Here is a 10,972-nt window from a genome sequence, read left to right as displayed (position 1 = left end):
CCACCCCCTCTTCATTCGTGAGAGAGCCATCAGAACATGCCTACACTTCCAACTTATATTTTCTGAGAGAGAACCACCTACACTTGTGTTGAGGTCAAGATATTCCAATCCTACCATATGAATCTTGATCTCTATCCTTCCCCAAGTTGCTTCCCACTCAAATCTTCTTTCCACCAAATCCATATCCTGTGAGAGAGAGTTGAGTGTTGGGGAGACTATCATTTGAAGCACAAGAGCAAGGAGTTCATCATCAACACACCATTTGTTACTTCTTGGAGAGTGGTGTCTCCTAGATTGGCTAGGTGTCACTTGGGAGCGTCCGACAAGATTGTGGAGTTGAACCAAGGAGTTTGTACGGGCAAGGAGATCGCCTAATTCGTGAAGATCTACCCCTAGTGAGGCAAGTCCTTCATGGGCGACGGCCATGGTGGGATAGACAAGGTTGCTTCTTCGTGGACCCTTCCTGGGTGGAGCCCTCTGTGGACTCGCGCAGCCGTTACCCTTCATGGGTTGAAGTCTCCATCAACGTGGATGTACGATAGCACCACCTATCGGAACCACGGCTCAAAAATCTCCGTGTCTCCAATTGTGTTTCCCTCCTCAAACTCCTGCCGTTTACCTCCATATGCAATTGTGTTAAATTCCGCTGCTATACTCTAGAATTGCATGTGTAGGTTGATTTCTTGACTTGTGCTAAGTTGCTAAAATCTGCCAAGAATTAAAATTGGGAAAAAGTAAAGTTTTTATTTGGTCAAGTAGTCTAATCACCCCCCCCCTAGACATACTTTCGATCCTACAGAAGGTAAGTTGATTCCCTAGATGTTTTTATGATGCACCCCCTCTTAATAGTGCGGCTACCCTAAGGACTCAAGAAATAAGAAAACTTTATGGGTCTTCTTCTTTTCTTGAGCACACCGCTTTTCCTTTTTCGAATAAGAGAGGGAATAACCATCCATGCTTCACTTTGACTTAATCAGGGCTGTTAACACTTAGAGCATGTGGTCAGAAACACAAATGAAGTTGTCATAGATGTCAAAAACAATTTAGTGCTATATTGCACTTTCACCATCAGTGCATCATTCATAGAAGTGGTTACCCTCCTTTGCACATGATCTAGAACGTTTCTGTTTGGCTCGGAAATTTGGGATGTAAACAACTCCATAAAGTATCCAAAATTAATAGATTTGATTTCATCTGCATCTTCTCTCCAGACTCTTGTATCATCTAAGAGTCTCTTAATGCAGTTTCTCTTCTTTCGCGCTGAAGCTGCTTTGTGAAAAAATTAAGTGTTCTCATCACCATGTAGTAACCAGTTTCCTGTGCACGTTGGAGCCACACAATATCCTCCTGGTCTAGTAGGTTTTCTATCAACGTTTGTATTTCCTTCATTCTATGTCTGGATTTGCTTGTGAGCTGTCCCCGCTTTAACTTCTCCAAATCCTTATCCAGTTTATGAATTCTCCGCTTTAGACCTCTTAATGTTTCTCGACCCCATTAGATTAAGCTCTGCTTTTACTGCCCTTGTACGGTCAGACAACGATGACCCAACCCCCATCATCTAGGTGCGTTGCCAGGCCGTGGCAACAATTTCATTCACTGTATCTTCATTTAGCCACCGCGCTTTGAACCTCCTCTCTCCTTTCGGTTTCTGTGATAGCGCTGCTGCATAATAGTCTGTAACCAACAATGGGGGTCGATGATCTGAATGGGTATGATGCTCATGTACCACAACTGCATAGGGAAAAATTTTAGACCACTTCTCATTACATAGAGCTCTATCCAGGCGCTCCTGTATCGTCCCCCGACTCCATGTGAATGGGTCGACAATGTACATAACTTCATGTAAACCACACTCTCTATGCAATCTCTGAAGTCTTGCATCAAATATAATGGTATGATGTTGCCACCTTCCTTCTCATGTGTAACTAATATCTCTTCAAAATCTCATATAATCATCCATGGTCTCTCTATAATGTCATGCAAATTCCTCAAATATGTCCATGAGAGATGTTCCAAGTCCCAACTAGGTTAAGATGTTTATGGTTTATGTTGGGTCTACTAGCCCATGTTGTGTATGTCAAGTAGGAAGGAGGCTGGCTTTTACCAGAACTCATGGGATAGCCCGACTGCTGGTTAGTGTTCTTGATATTGAGTTTGTGCCTGATGAGGTCAAGTGGACATATCGAGGCCAGATTTATAACCTCGTCATTCAGTATGAGGATGAGAGTCTGTTCGCCGAGGCGGCTAATGGGACTGATGTTGATATGCACGAGGGAGATGACAGCTCAGGACTTAAGGAGGCACTGCTTGATGATACTGGACGAGAGTTTTCCAATGGACCGGGATCCGTTTCTCAGACGTCTGGGAATGGGACGGTACCACCCTCCTTGGTGCCAATAACTTCTCTAAGATTTGGATCTTTCGAGCCGGCTTCTGCACCTCCAAGACTTTGGAGTGAGCGGGTGGAGTCTGATGAGGTTTTTGAGCACACGTTACCTGCTTTGGATTTTGAGGATGTTGTGAGTCCCGTCCTTGGGGCTTCGCCGATCATGGTCAGGGGAGAGGAGGAGGTGGTTCCCTCCCATGTTCTGCACATTGACTCTCCTCAGACCGAGGGACCGGTGGTGGAGGTATTTCCCTCTGGAGGGGGGCCAGGGCTGGTGGTCTCGGTTCCCTCTTCTTCTGTCGCGATGCCGGAGATGCAGGTGGCGGTTCCACTTTATGAAGGGGGCTCAGTGCAAGTGGCCTCGGCGCCCTCTTCTCCTCTCGGGGTGGACGAGGTCTCAGTGGTGGAGGTTTTATCTACAGGAGGGGGTCCAGGGTAGGTGGCCTCAGCGCCCTCTTCTTCTCTCGCGAGGCCGGAGCTGCAAGTGGCGGCTCCGCCTTCTAGAGGGGGACCGGGGCAGGTGGCCTCGGGGCCCTCTTCTCCTGGGGCGCCTAGGGTGGTCGACCCTCCTGTGGCGCCGGTGAGCCCTTCTTGCCGAAGGGCTGGGGTAGGTGGGGAGTTTGGGCAGGTGGCCCATGCTCTCCCCTTCCCCGGCATGGTGCTGTCTCTCTGCCATGGGGTGTGACCAACGTCGGCGGTGCCGTTAAGCACCCCACCACTTTCCAACGGTCCAGCTGGTTCGATGGAGGCTGACTGGCTACATATTCGGGGTGAGGCAGGAGGCCCCACTCCGAGCAAGGTCACTTGGGAGGAGGTTATTGCGTTTGGTGGGATTCCAGATCCGGTCTCTGAGGGGTGACGGTTGAGCTGCCGTCTCCAGGCTCATCCAGAGGTTGAAGACATACAGATGCGGTCCGCCATGAGGGCGGACAAACTTCATGACATTGAGGTCACTACTGCTATGTCGGTTAATACCTCAAATTCCATCTTGCATTTTTCTAATGATGAGATTATTAATAATGCAAACCATTTGGGAATTTCACTAGGTAGTAATGATAGTGAAATTTCAAATTCCGTAAATGATATCCTGGATTTAGAGGCAGAGCAGACTTTAGAGATGATTCGTAACTTAGCAGCGGTTTAACCCATGAATGATTACGATATTGATGCTTTGGGGTTCAGGGTGCTCGGTAAGTTTTGTGCGGATCTTGCTCCTCCCCTCCCTGAGCCTGAGGAGGAGGATGAGATAGTTGAGAATGTTGTAGTCAGACCTTCTGAGCCTGGTTGTGAGGACCAGCTGGAGAGTCAGAACATGCCTAAACGTAAATGGAAGTGGAAGATCTACCCGGCGTCTGCAGTGCATAGGAGTGCTAGGATCCATACGGCTAAAAAATTCCATGACGAAATATGAAAGGAATGTTTTGGAATAGCAGAGGTTTGAAAAACGTGGCTAAAAGAAGGTTTCTTGCAGAGGCGTCTATCGAGCATAGGTTGGACTTTATCGCATTGTCGGAAACTGGTAGAGATAATTTTTCTCCACAATTTCTTAATACTTTATCGGGAGGTATTGATTTTGACTGGCATTGTCTGCCACCACGAGGAAGATCGGTGGGATCTTACTCGGAGTTAGATGCGATTCGCTCGAAGTCTGAAGTGTGGTCATGGGAGATTTTGCGGTTAAGTTTAGGGTGCGGTCGAAGGCTGATGGGTTTAATTGGGCTCTGGTGGCGGTATATGGTGCCGCACAGCCCGAACTCAAACCTGATTTCTTGGCTGATCTGGTTAGGATTTGTGGCTCTGAGCAGCTTCCAATCCTGGTGGGGGTGATTTCAACATCATTAGAAGGCGTGATGAGAAGAATAATGATAACTTTGACGGCAGATGGTCGTTCATGTTTAATACTATCATTGAAAGCTTGGATCTAAGAGAGATGGAGCTTTCGGGAAGAAAGTTCACCTGGGTTAACGCGCTGCCAAATCCGACGTTTGAAAAGTTGGATCGAGTACTGGCTAGTGTCGAATGGGAACACAAATTTCCCTTTGTAACAGTTCAGGCCCTTTCTCGTGGTATTTCTGACCACACGCCTTTATTTCTGGACTCTGGTGAGGCCTCCCACTTGGGAAACAAAAACTCTTTTTTGTTCGAGCTTGCTTGGTTTGAAAGAGAAGGCTTCTTTGATCTCGTAGCCAGAGAGTGGGCTAAGGATGCAGGAGGTAGGACTACGCTTGAGCGTTGGCAGAATAAGATCAGGCATTTGAGAAGTTCCCTACGTGGGTGGGCTAAGCAACTTAGCGGGATTTATAAGGTCGAAAAGGAATGGCTCCTTACCCTTATTCAGTCCCTAGATGTAAAAGACGAAACCACGGTTCTGCTAGCCTCGGGGCTTCATGCCAAGCTTGACGCAGAGATGAGGTTGAAAGAGCTTCTTCATGAAGAAGAGTTAAAGTGGGCGCTGCGGGCCAAGGTCCAAAGAGTAGTCCAGGGGGACGCGAACACTCAATTCTTTCACATGGTCGCTAATGGAAAACACGGAAAGAAGAGGATCTTTCAGCTTGAACAAGATGAAGGAACGATTCTAGGTCAGGAGAACCTAAAATTATACATCACCGAGTATTACAAATAATTGTTTGGGCCTCCAGAGGATAATTGTGTTTCTCTAGATGACTCTAGGATTGAGGATGTTCCTCAACTTACTGCTATTGAGAATGATATTTTAGCTGCTCCTTTTTCTGAGAAAGAGGTGTTTGAGGCCATATCGCAGATGAAAAATAATAAGGCTCCCGGCCCGGATGGATTCCTGGCTGAGTTTTATAAGAAGTGTTGGCATATTATTAAAGGGGGCCTGTTGCCGTTGCTCCATGATTTATTCTTTGGACAGCTTCATCTTTTTCAACTGAATTTTGGAACGATAACCCTGCTTCCTAAGAAAACAGAGGCTGTGAGAATTGAGCAATTCAGGCCCATCTGTCTTCTTAATGTTAGTTTCAAAAACAAATACCAAGGTTAGGACTAATAGGCTCACGCAGATTGCGCATTCTGTGGTGCAGCATACCCAGACTGCTTTCATGCCGAACATGAACATCCTCGAGGGGGTTGTGGTCCTTCATGAAACGCTCCATGAGATTCACACGAAAAAACTAGATGGAGTTGTTTTCAAGGTGGATTTCAAGAAAGCGTACGATAAAGTCAAATGGACTTTCCTTCAACAGGCCTTACGCATGAAGGGTTTTGATGAAGCTTGGCGACGCCAGGTAGAATCTTTCACGCAAAAAGGGAGTGTTGGAATTAAAGTGAATGACGACATAGGTCATTACTTCCAGACACACAAAGGCCTGAGACCAGGTGATCCAATGTCTCCTATTCTGTTCAACATTGTGGTTGATATGTTGGCAGTTCTGATAGGTAGGGCAAAGGAGGCCGGTCAGGTGGGTGGCTTGGTGCCTCATCTAGTTGATGGTGGTGTGTCCATCCTGCAGTACGCTGATGATACAACCATCTTTATGGAGCACGACTTGGCAAAAGCAAGAAATATGAAGCTGGTGTTATGCTTATTTGAACAATTGACCGGATTGAAGATTAACTTTCATAAAAGCGAGTTGTTCTGTTTTGGTAGAGCCAATGAGGAACGAGAGGCTTGTAGGCAATTGTTTGGATGCGAATTGGGGGCATTACCTTTCACGTACTTAGGTATACCCATTCACCATTGTAAGCTGACAAACAGAGAATGGAAGTGCATCGAGGATCGGTTTGAGAAGAAACTGAATTGCTGGAAGGGCAAACTCATGTCATATGGAGGCTGATTGATTCTTATCAATTCGGTGCTCACGAGTATGCCTATGTTTCTCTTATATTTCTTCGAAATCCCAGTTGGTGTTAGGAAAAGGCTGGACTTCTATCGATCCCGATTCTTCTGGCAGAGTGATGAACTTAAGAGAAAATACCGACTCGCCAAATGGGACATCATCTGTCGACCAAAGGATCAGGGGGGGCCTTGGTATTGAGAATCTTGAAGTCAAGAATAGATGTCTTCTCAGTAAGTGGCTGTATAAGTTATCAGTTGAGACTGAGGCCACGTGGGCGCAGATTCTCCGTAGTAAGTATCTGCAGTCCAAGACTTTGTCCCAGGTGACAGTGAGACCGACTGACTCACCTTTTTGGAAGGGGGTTATGAGAGTCAAAGCTGCCTTCTTTAATAGAACAAAGTTTATAGTCGGTAATGGCACCACCACTCGCTTCTGGGAGGATACTTGGCTTGGTGAAACGCCGTTGGCGCTTCAGTATCCGTCCCTGTATCGTATTGTTCAACGACGTGATGCTACTGTTGCAACGATTTTGCAGTCAATTCCCCTTAATACTCAGTTTAGGAGGGCGCTTGTTGGCGACCGGTGGGAAGCATGGCTTCATTTGGTGAGTAGACAGATGGAGGTTCAGCTATCTCATCAGTCCGATCAGTTATGTTGGAAGCTTAATAGGTCTCGAGAGTTCACAGTTAAGTCGATGTATATCGATGTCATTAACTCTAGTGCCATTCCTAGTTCCAAAGATGTTTGGAAAGTCAAATTTCCTTTGAAAATTAAAGTGTTTATTTGGTTTGTGCATAAACAAGTCATTTTAACAAAGGATAATTTCGTTAAGCGCAACTGGACAGGATCTACTAGGTGTAGTTTTTGTGATCGGGACGAAACTATCAAGCACCTATTCTTTGACTGTCCGTTAGCGAGAGTTTTGTGGCACACGGTGCACATTGCCTTTAATATTACTCCTCCAAATTCGTTCACTACGTTATTTGGAATGTGGCTTGTTGGGATAGAGTCCGAAACAGCCAGACACATTCGCGTAGGAGTATGTGCTTTGTTATGGGCAATTTGGAACTGCAGAAATGATTTGGCTTTTAACAGAACAACAAATATTCATTTTTTGCAGGTTTTATTCCGAGCTACTGCACTGATCCGTATGTGGTCGTTACTCACTCCGACGGAGGCCAGGGAGCATTTGGTTACTGGATCTGTCCGGTGGGAGATGGTAGCGCGGGATATTTTCAACCGGTTTGGATGGCGGTCATGTAATAGGATAGGCGATTAGTTTACCTATCTTTGTTTTGCCAGCCGGTTGTGGCTTTTGGGACTTTTGTTTTTGGCGTTGTGGCTCTTTGTGAGCTTGCTGTTATTTTGTTTTCAGAATATAAGACCTTGTTGAACTTCTTTATTTATTTATAAATGTGGCCGTATACATCGTTATGATGCAGAGGCCGGGGAGTCCCCCTTTTCGAAAAAAAATTATTTGCCCCAACCATGGGAACGAGTCCATCATAATTGTGTGTCAAATGTGCTACACGGAATATTATGTTAGACGAGTATGCTTCAATCTAGTATGTTCCTTTTTTTTAGGGTTTGATCAAATAAACTAGCGTTGACTGTAGGATCAAACAAACTAAAAATAGATTTTCCCAAGTATTCAACCGCACTAATATATTATATATTCATAGTTATTAATAAAGCAATTGCATCGCAAAATGAAATAAATTTGCGCTAACCATAGGGATCGAATCCACACAAAAAATAAAATTTCCAGGTATTCAACCAGGCCAGTATACTCATAGTTAAGAAAAAGGAGATTGCATCTCAAAATGAAATTATTACTTTTTTGCAGAAAATGAAATAAATCTGCGCCAACCATGAGGATCGAATCCACACTAAAAGTAGAATTTCCCAACAGGGATCGACCACACTAAAAATAGAATTTTGCAAGTATTCAACAAGGACACTATATAGTCATAGTTATTACAAAAGAGATTGCATCTAAAATGAAATAAATTTGCGCCGACCATGCGATCAAATCCACAGTAAAGATGGAATTTCCCAAGTATTCAACTGCACCAATACATTGACGCGGCGTTTTGGCTCCTAGGTGCATATGCACATATTGTCGAAATACACATTTTGAAAAGTTGAAAAATTCGAGGAAAAAATTCCATGTGTATATCCGGAGATTTTATGTGCGTTCACAAGATTTTGATGAAAAACGACGTTTTTTGTGGCTTGTGTAAAAAAGATAAAGAAATGCCTCGTGAATAGTTAGAATGAAGCATCAGAAATTGTCTTTTTTACACAAGTCACAAAAAACGCCGTTTTTCACTGAAACCTTGTGCACGCACATAAAATATCCGAATATACAGCGGGATTTTCGTTCCGAATTTTTCAACTTTTCGAAATATGTATTTCGACAATGGGTGCATATGCACCTAGGAGCCAAAGGCAATTGCCGATATATTCATAGTTACTAATGAAGCAATTGCATGCTAAAATGAAATAAATTTCCACCAAGGGATAGAATCCACACTAAAAATAGAATTTCCCAAATATTCAGCGAGGCCACTATATTCATATTTATTAAAAAAGAGATTGCCTCTCAAAATGAAATTATTTTTTTGCGAAAAAATGAAATAAATCTGGGCCAACCATGGGGATTGAATCCACACTAAAACTAGATTTTCCCAATGGGGATAGACCACACTAAAAATAGAATTTTCCAACTATTCAACAAAGACATTATATACTCATAGTTATTAGAAAAGATATTGCATCTAAAATGAAATAAATTTGCGCCAACCATGGGAACGAGTCCATCATAATTGTGTGTCAAATGTGCTACACGGAATATTATGTTAGACGAGTATGCTTCAATCCCCTGCGAATGAATGTGCGTATGTCCTGATGGTGCTATGGCGCGCATGGCATGCCCGGAATGAGGTTACTCATGATAAGCCGCTGCCAACTATTGAAGGTTCCCGTCGCTACCTGTGTAGTTACATGCGATCCCTGAAGCTGATCCAGACCGAGTCCGTTGAGAAAATTATTAAAGGAAAAGGGATTATGGATGGACCCCCTCTGCCGGTGCAGCCATTGGTACAGCCGGATGAGCCAATTCCTTGGGTAAAACCACCAGCCGGGGTAGTCAAATTAAATGTGGATGGCTCCTTCATCCCCGCGACAGGGGCGGCAGGCGCCGGAATGATAATGAGAGACTGGATGGGCCAGATAATTTTCTCATCTTGCCGCGTCCTCCGTCGCTGTAGTTCGGCCCTAGAAGTTGAGATGAGTGCATGCCTGGAAGGAATTAATCTGGCGATGCAGTGGAGTGCACATCAGTTTGTGGTAGAGTCTGATTCAGCGGAGCTCGTTGCTATGGTTAATAGTCCCAGCCGGGATGGCTCTGCTCTCTGCCAGCTTGTGGGTGAGATCAAGCATCGTATGGCTTCAGACCGGTGTACAAGCCTGAAAAAAATACCCCAAGCCCAAAACCATGCGAGCCACCTGCTTGCAAAATTCGGCCGTGAAGAGAATCGTACAGTGGTATGGTTAGGAGCAGGTCCTGAATCTATTCAAGACCTCATCCTCAGGGATTGTAACATTTTTTATACTTAATTAATACAATCCCCTTTACCCCGCAAAAAGAAAGAGTATGCTTCAATCTAGTATGTTCCTTTTTTTTTCAGGGTTTGATCAAATAAATTGGTGTTGACTGTGGGATCAAACAAACTAAAAATAGATTTTTCCCAAGTATTCAACCGCACCAATATATTATATATTCATAGTTATTAATAAAGCAATTGCATCGCAAAATGAAATAAATTTGCGCCAACCATAGGAATTCAATCCACACTAAAAATAGAATTTCCCAGGCATTCAATCAGGTCAGTATACTCATAGTTATTAAAAAAGAGATTGCATCTCAAAATGAAATTATTACTTTTTTGCAAAAAATGTAATAAATCTGCGCCAACCATGAGGATCGAATCCACACTAAAAGCAGAATTTCCCAACAGGGATCGACCACACTAAAAATAGAATTTTGCAAGTATTCAACAAGGATGCTATACAGTCATAGTTATTAGAAAAGAGACTGCATCTAAAAGTAGAATTTCCCAACGGGGGATCGACCACACTAAAAATAGAATTTTGCAAGTATTCAACAAGGACACTATATAGTCATAGTTACTAGAAAAGAGATTGCATCTAAAATGAAAAAAAAATGCGCCGACCATGGGATCGGATCCACAGTAAAGATGGAAATTTCCCAAGTATTCAAGCAGGCCAGTATATATTCATATTCATAGTTATTAAAAAAAAGGTTGCATCTCAAAATACGTCAGTCATCAGATCTGCACCGACCGTGGGATCGAACCCACGGCCACGTGGTTAAAAGCCACGCGCTCTACCACTGAGCTAGGTCGGCCATCACATTTATGTTTTTCCGGAGATATTACATATGTATACGGTATTACTGAAGAGCACTGCTATACAGACGATACTTTTCAGACGACACACAGACAACGTGTCCCATCTAGCCATCTGTACTTTTGTTCCTAATGCATCTGACGGTGAAGAGTATTTATCGACTACACGTCGTGCACATAGCATCGTCTGCCCATCCATTCCGATTACTGAAAGAATCAATAGCAGGAGATACGTCTAGTTGGGTGTCTCCATAAGAACTAGGTAGTAGCCTAATGGCAAGGGTCGCATAGTACAATATAATACATACTAGAAGTGTTTTGCGTGTTTTGGCGCGTTGGTTTTTCCTCTT

The 10,972-nt window shown here is 44.0% G+C and overlaps 1 non-coding gene across 1 annotated transcript; it reads right to left on the bottom strand.

Annotated features, from left to right (window-relative positions):
- Nucleotides 1-10,550: 10,550 nt before the first annotated feature.
- TRNAK-UUU lies at nt 10,551-10,621 on the bottom strand. The gene has a single exon. It is a non-coding gene; the product is annotated as a tRNA-Lys (tRNA).
- Nucleotides 10,622-10,972: the final 351 nt, after the last annotated feature.

This window comes from Triticum dicoccoides, chromosome 4B, assembly GCF_002162155.2.
Source record: "Triticum dicoccoides isolate Atlit2015 ecotype Zavitan chromosome 4B, WEW_v2.0, whole genome shotgun sequence".
Taxonomy (NCBI): Eukaryota; Viridiplantae; Streptophyta; class Magnoliopsida; order Poales; family Poaceae; genus Triticum; species Triticum dicoccoides.
This window is presented reverse-complemented; position numbering and strand designations above follow the sequence as displayed.